Source organism: Phocoena phocoena, chromosome X, assembly GCF_963924675.1.
Source record: "Phocoena phocoena chromosome X, mPhoPho1.1, whole genome shotgun sequence".
In the NCBI taxonomy this organism is placed as follows: Eukaryota; Metazoa; Chordata; class Mammalia; order Artiodactyla; family Phocoenidae; genus Phocoena; species Phocoena phocoena.
Window position 1 is genome coordinate 110,916,294 of NC_089240.1, and position 7,310 is coordinate 110,923,603.

Genomic DNA, 7,310 nt, shown 5'->3' on the forward strand with positions numbered 1-7,310 from the left:
AAGAAAAAAGAATGAAAAGAACTGAGGACAGTCTCAGAGACCTCTGGGACAACATGAAACGCACCAACATTCGAATTATAGGGGTTCCAGAAGAAGAAGAAAGAAAGAAAGGGACTGAGAAAATATTTGAAGAGATTATAGTTGAAAACTTCCCTAATATGGGAAAGGAAATAGTTAATCAAGTCCAGGAAGCACAGAGAGTCCCATACAGGATAAATACAAGGAGAAACACGCCAAGACACATATTAATCAAACTGTCAAAAATTAAATACAAAGAAAGCATATTAAAAGCAGCAAGGGAAAAACAACAAATAACACACAAGGGAATCCCCATAAGGTTAACAGCTGATCTCTCAGCAGAAACCCTACAAGCCAAAAGGGAGTGGCAGGACATACTGAAAGTGATGAAGGAGAAAAGCCTGCAACCAAGACCACTCTACCCAGCAAGAATCTCATTCACATTTGATGGAGAAATTAAAACCTTTACAGACAAGCAAAAGCTGAGAGAGTTCAGCACCACCAAACCAGCTTTACAACAAATGCTAAAGGAACTTCTCTAGATAAGAAATGCAAGAGAAGGAAACGACCTATAGTAGCGAACCCAAAACAATATAGAAAATGGAAATAGGAACATACATATCGATAATTACCTTAAATGTAAATGGACTAAATGCTCCCACCAAAAGACACAGATTGGCTGAATGGATACAAAAACAAGACCCTTATATATGCTGTCTACAAGAGACCCACTTCAGACCTAGAGACACATACAGACTGAAAGTAAGGGGATGGAAAAAGATATTCCATGCAAATGGAAACCAAAAGAAAGCTGGAGTAGCAATTCTCATATCAGACAAAATAGACTTTAAAATAAGGACTATTAAAAGGGACAAAGAAGGACACTACATAATGATCAAGGGATCCATCCAAGAAGAAGATATAACAATTGTAAATATTTATGCACCCAACATAGGAGCACCTCAATACATAAGGCAAATACTAACAACCATAAAAGGGGAGATCAACAGTAACACATTCATAGTAGGGGACTTTAACACCCCACTTTCACCCATGGACAGATCATCCAAAATGAAAATAAATAAGGAAACACAAGCTTTAAATGATACATTAAACAAGATGGACTTAATTGATATTTATAGGACACTCCATCCAAAAACAACAGAATACACATTTTTCTCAAGTGCTCATGGAACATTCTCCAGGATAGATCATATCTTGGGTCACAAATCAAGCCTTGGTAAATTTAAGAAAACTGAAATTGTATCAAGTATCTTTTCTGACCACAACACCATGAGACTAGATATCAATTACAGGAAAAGATCTGTAAAAAATACAAACACATGGAGGCTAAACAATACACTACTTAATAATGAAGTGATCACTGAAGAAATCAAAGAGGAAATAAAAAAATACCTAGAAACAAATGACAATGGAGACACAACGACCCAAAACCTATGGGATGCAGCAAAAGCAGTTCTAAGGGGGAAGTTTATAGCAATACAAGCCCACCTTAAGAAGCAGGAAACATCTCGAATAAACAACCTAACCTTGCACCTCAAGCAATTAGAGAAAGAAGAACAAAAAAACCCCAAAGCTAGCAGAAGGAAAGAAATCATAAAAATCAGATCAGAAATAAATGAAAAAGAAATGAAGGAGACGATAGCAAAGATCAATAAAACTAAAAGCTGGTTCTTTGAGAAGATAAACAAAATAGATAAACCGCTAGCCAGACTCATCAAGAAAAAAAGGGAGAAGACTCAAATCAATAGAATTAGAAATGAAAAAGGAGAAGTAACAACTGACACTGCAGAAATAAAAAAAATCATGAGAGATTACTACAAGCAACTCTATGCCAATAAAATGGACAATCTGGAAGAAATGGACAAATTCTTAGAAATGCACAACCTGCCAAGACTGAATCAGGAAGAAATAGAAAATATGAACAGACCAATCACAAGCACTGAAATTGAAACTGTGACTAAAAACCTTCCAACAAACAAAAGCCCAGGACCAGATGGCTTCACAGGTGAATTCTATCAAACGTTTAGAGAAGAGCTAACACCTATCCTTCTCAAACTCTTCCAAAATATAGCAGAGGGAGGAACACTCCCACATTCCTTCTACGAGGCCACCATCACCTTGATACCAAAACCAGACAAGGATGTCACAAAGAAAGAAAACTACAGGCCAATATCACTGATGAACATAGATGCAAAAATCCTCAACAAAATACTAGCAAACAGAATCCAACAGCACATTAAAAGGATCATACACCATGATCAAGTGGGGTTTATTCCAGGAATGCAAGGATTCTTCAATATACGCAAATCTATCAATGTGATAAACCATATTAACAAATTGAAGGAGAAAAACCATATGATCATCTCAATAGATGCAGAGAAAGCTTTCGACAAAATTCAACACCCATTTATGATAAAAACCCTCCAGAAAGTAGGCATAGAGGGAACTTTCCTCAACATAATAAAGGCCATATATGACAAGCCCACAGCAAACATCATCCTCAATGGTGAAAAACTGAAAGCATTTCCACTAAGATCAGGAACAAGACAAGGTTGCCCACTCTCACCACTCTTATTCAACATAGTTTTGGAAGTTTTAGCCACAGCAATCAGAGAAGAAAAGGAAATAAAAGGAATCCAAATCAGAAAAGAAAAAGTAAAGCTGTCACTGTTTGCAGATGACATGATACTATACATAGAGAATCCTAAAGATGCTACCAGAAAACTACTAGAGCTAATCAATGAATTTGGTAAAGTTGCAGGATACAAGATTAATGCACAGAAATCTCTGGCATTCCTATATACTAATGATGAAAAATCTGAAAGTGAAATCAAGAAAACACTGCCATTTACCATTGCAACAAAAAGAATAAAATATCTAGGAATAAACCTACCTAAGGATACCAAAGACCTGCATGCAGAAAATTATAAGACACTGATGAAAGAAATTAAAGATGATACAAATAGATGGAGAGATATACCATGTTCTTGGATGGGAAGAATCAACATTGTGAAAATGACTCTACTACCCAAAGCAATCTACAGATTCAATGCAATCCCTATCAAACTACCACTGGCATTTTTCACAGAACTAGAACAAAAAATTTCGCAATTTGTATGGAAACACAAAAGACCCCGAATAGCCAAAGCAATCTTGAGAACAAAAAAAGGAGCTGGAGGAATCAGGCTCCCTGACTTCAGACTATATTACAAAGCAACAGTAATCAAGACAGTATGGTACTGGCACAAAAACAGAAAGATAGATCAGTGGAACAGGATAGAAAGCCCAGAGATAAACCCACGCACATATGGACACCTTATCTTTGATAAAGGAGGCAGGAATGCACAGTGGAGAAAGGACAGCCTCTTCAATAAATGGTGCTGGGAAAACTGGACAGGTACATGTAAAAGTATGAGATTAGATCACTCCCTAACACCATACACAAAAATAAGCTCAAAATGGATTAAAGACCTAAATGTAAGGCCAGAAACTATCAAACTCTTAGAAGAAAACATAGGAAGAACACTCTATGACATAAATCACAGCAAGATCCTTTCTGACCCACCTCCTAGAGTAATGGAAATAAAAACAAAAATAAACAAATGGGACCTAATGAAACTTCAAAGCTTTTGCACAGCAAAGGAAACCATAACCAAGACCAAAAGACAACCCTCAGAATGGGAGAAAACATTTGCAAATGAAGCAACTGACAAAGGATTAATCTCCAAAATTTACAAGCAGCTCATGCAGCTCAATAACAAAAAAACAAACAACCCCATCCAAAAATGGGCAGAAGACCTAAATAGACATTTCTCCAAAGAAGATATACGGAATGCCAACAAACACATGAAAGAATGCTCAACATCATTAATCATTAGAGAAATGCAAATCAAAACTACAATGAGATATCATCTCACACCACTTAGAATGGCCATCATCAAAAAATCTAGAAACAATAAATGCTGGAGAGGGTGTGGAGAAAAGGGGACACTCTTGCACTGCTGGTGGGAATGTGAAATGGTTCAGCCACTATGCAGAACAGTATGGAGGTTCCTTAAAAAACTACAAATAGAATTACCATATGACCCAGCAATCCCACTACTGGGCATATACCCTGAGAAAACCAAAATTCAAAAAGAGTCATGTACCAAAATGTTCATTGCAGCTCTATTTACAATAGCCAGGACATGGAAACAACCTAAGCGCCCATCATCGGATGAATGGATAAAGAAGATGTGGCACATATACACAATGGAATATTACTCAGCCTTAAAAAGAAACGAAATTGAGCTATTTGTAATGAGATGGATAGACCTAGAGTCTGTCATACAGAGTGAAGTAAGTCAGAAAGAAAAGGACAAATACCGTATGCTAACACATATATATGGAATTTAAGGGAAAAAAATGTCATGAAGAACCTAGGGATAAGACAGGAATAAAGACGCAGACCTACTGGAGAACGGACTTGAGGATATGGGGAGGGGGAAGGGTGAGTTTTGACAGGGCGAGAGAGAGTCATGGACATATACACACTAACAAACGTAGTAAGGTAGATAGCTGGGGGGAAGCAGCCGCAAGGCACAGGGATATTAGCTCGGTGCTTTGTGACAGCCTGGAAGGGTGGGATGGGGAGAGTGGGAGGGAGGGAGACGCAAGAGGGAAGACATATGGGAACATATGTATATGTATAGCTGATTCATTTTGTTATAAAGCAGAAACTAACACACCATTGTAAAGCAATTATACCCCAATAAAGATGTTTAAAAAAAAAAAAAAAACCTATCAAGACAGGAACAAAAACCCAACCATTAGCACAGAGGCGGCCTGAAATCATAATAAGGCCAGAGACACCCCAAAACACACCACTAGACTTGGACCTCCCCAACAGAAAGACAAGATCCAGCCTCATCCACCAGAACACAGGCACTAGTCCCCGCCACCAGACAGCATACACAACCCAGTGAACCAACCTGAGCCACTGGGGACAGACACCAAAAACAACGGGAACTATGAACCTGCAGCCTGCAAAAAGGATACCCCAAAAACAGTAAGATAAGCAAAATGAGAAGACAGAAAAACAGCAGATGAACGAGCAAGGAAAAAACCCACCAGACCTGACAAACGAAGAGGAAATGGGCAGTCTACCTGAAAAAGAATTCAGAATAATGATAGTAAAGATGATACAAAATCTTGGAAATAGAACAGAGAAAATGCAAGAAACATTTAACAAGGACCTAGAGGAACTGAAGAGGAAACAAGCAACGATGAACAACACAATAAATGAAATTAAAAATACTCTAGATGGGATCAATAGCAGAATAACTGAGGCAGAAGAACAGATAAGTGACCTGGAAGATAAAATAGTGGAAATAACTACTGCAGAGCAGAATAAAGAAAAAAGAATGAAAAGAACTAAGGACAGTCTCAGAGACCTCTGGGACAACATTAAATGCACCAACATTCTAATTATAGGGGTCGCAGAAGAAGAAGAGAAAAAGAAAGGGACTGAGAAAATATTTGAGGAGATTATAGTTGAAAACTTCCCTAATATGGGAAAGGAAATAGTTAATGAAGTCCAGGAAGCACAGAGAGTCCCATACAGGATAAATCCAAGGAGAAATATGCCAAGACACATATTAATCAAACTATCAAAAATTAAAGACAAAGAAAACATATTAAAAGCAGCAAGGAAAAAACAACAAATAACACACAAGGGAATCACAATAAGGCTAACAGCTGATCTTTCAGCAGAAACTCTGCAAGCCAGGAGAGAGTGGCAGGACATATTTAAAGTGATGAAGGAGAACAACCTATAACCAAGATTACTCTACAAAGCAAGGATCTCATTCAGAGTTTATGGAGAAATTAAAACCTTTACAGACAAGCAAAAGCTAAGAGAGTTCAGCACCACCAAACCAGCTTTACATCAAATGCTAAAGGAACTTCTCTAGGCAAGAAACACAAGAGAAGAAAAAGACCTACAATAACAAACCCAAAACAATTAAGAAAATGGGAATAGGAACATATATATCGATAATTACCTTAAATGTAAATGGACTAAATGCTCCCACCAAAAGACATGGACTGGCTGAATGGATACAAAAACAAGACCCATATATATGCTGTCTACAACAGACCCACTTCAGACCTAGGGACATATACAGACTGAAACTGAGGGGATGGAAAAAGATATTCTGTGCAAATGGAAATCAAAAGGAAGCTGGAGGAGCAATTGTCATATCAGACAAAATAGACTTTAAAATAAAGACTATTACAAGAGACAAAGAAGCGCACTACATAATGATCAAGGGATCAACCCAAGAAGAAGATATAACAATTGTAAATATTTATGCACCCAACATAGGAGCACCTCAATACATACGGCAAATACTAACAGCCATAAAAGGAGAAACAGACAGTAACACATTCATAGTGTGGGACATTAACACCCCACTTTCACCAATGGACAGATCATCCAAAATGAAAATAAATAAGGAAACACAAGCTTTAAATGATACATTAAACAAGATGGACTTAATTGATATTTATAGGACATTCCATCCAAAAACAGCAGAATACACATTTTTCTCAAGTGCTCATGGAACATTCTCCAGGATAGATCATATCTTGCGTCACAAATCAAGCCTTGGTAAATTTAAGAAAATTGAAATTGTATCAAGTATCTTTTCCGACCACAGTGCTGTGAGACTAGATATCAATTACAGGAAAAGATCTGTAAAAAATACAAACACATGGAGGCTAAACAATACACTACTTAATAACAAAGTGATCACTGAAGAAATCAAAGAGGAAATCATAAAGTACCTAGAAACAAATGACACTGGAGACATGACGACCCAAAACCTATGGGATGCAGCAAAAACAGTTCTAAGAGGGAAGTTTATAGCAACACAATCCTACCTTAAGAAACACGAAACACCTCGAATAAACCACCTAACCTTGCACCTAAAGCAATTAGACAAAGAAGAAAAAAAAAACCAAAGTTAGCAGAAGGAAAGAAATCATAAAGATCAGATCAGAAATAAATGAAAAAGAAATGAAGTAAACAATAGCAAAGATCAATAAAACTAAAAGCTGCTTCTTTGAGAAGATAAACAAAAGTGATAAACCATTAGCCAGACTCATCAAGAAAAAAAGGAGAAGACTCAAATCAATAGAATGAGAAATGAAAAAGGAGAAGTAACAACTGACACTGCAGAAATACAAAAGATCATAAGAAATTACTACAAGCAACTCTATGCCAATAA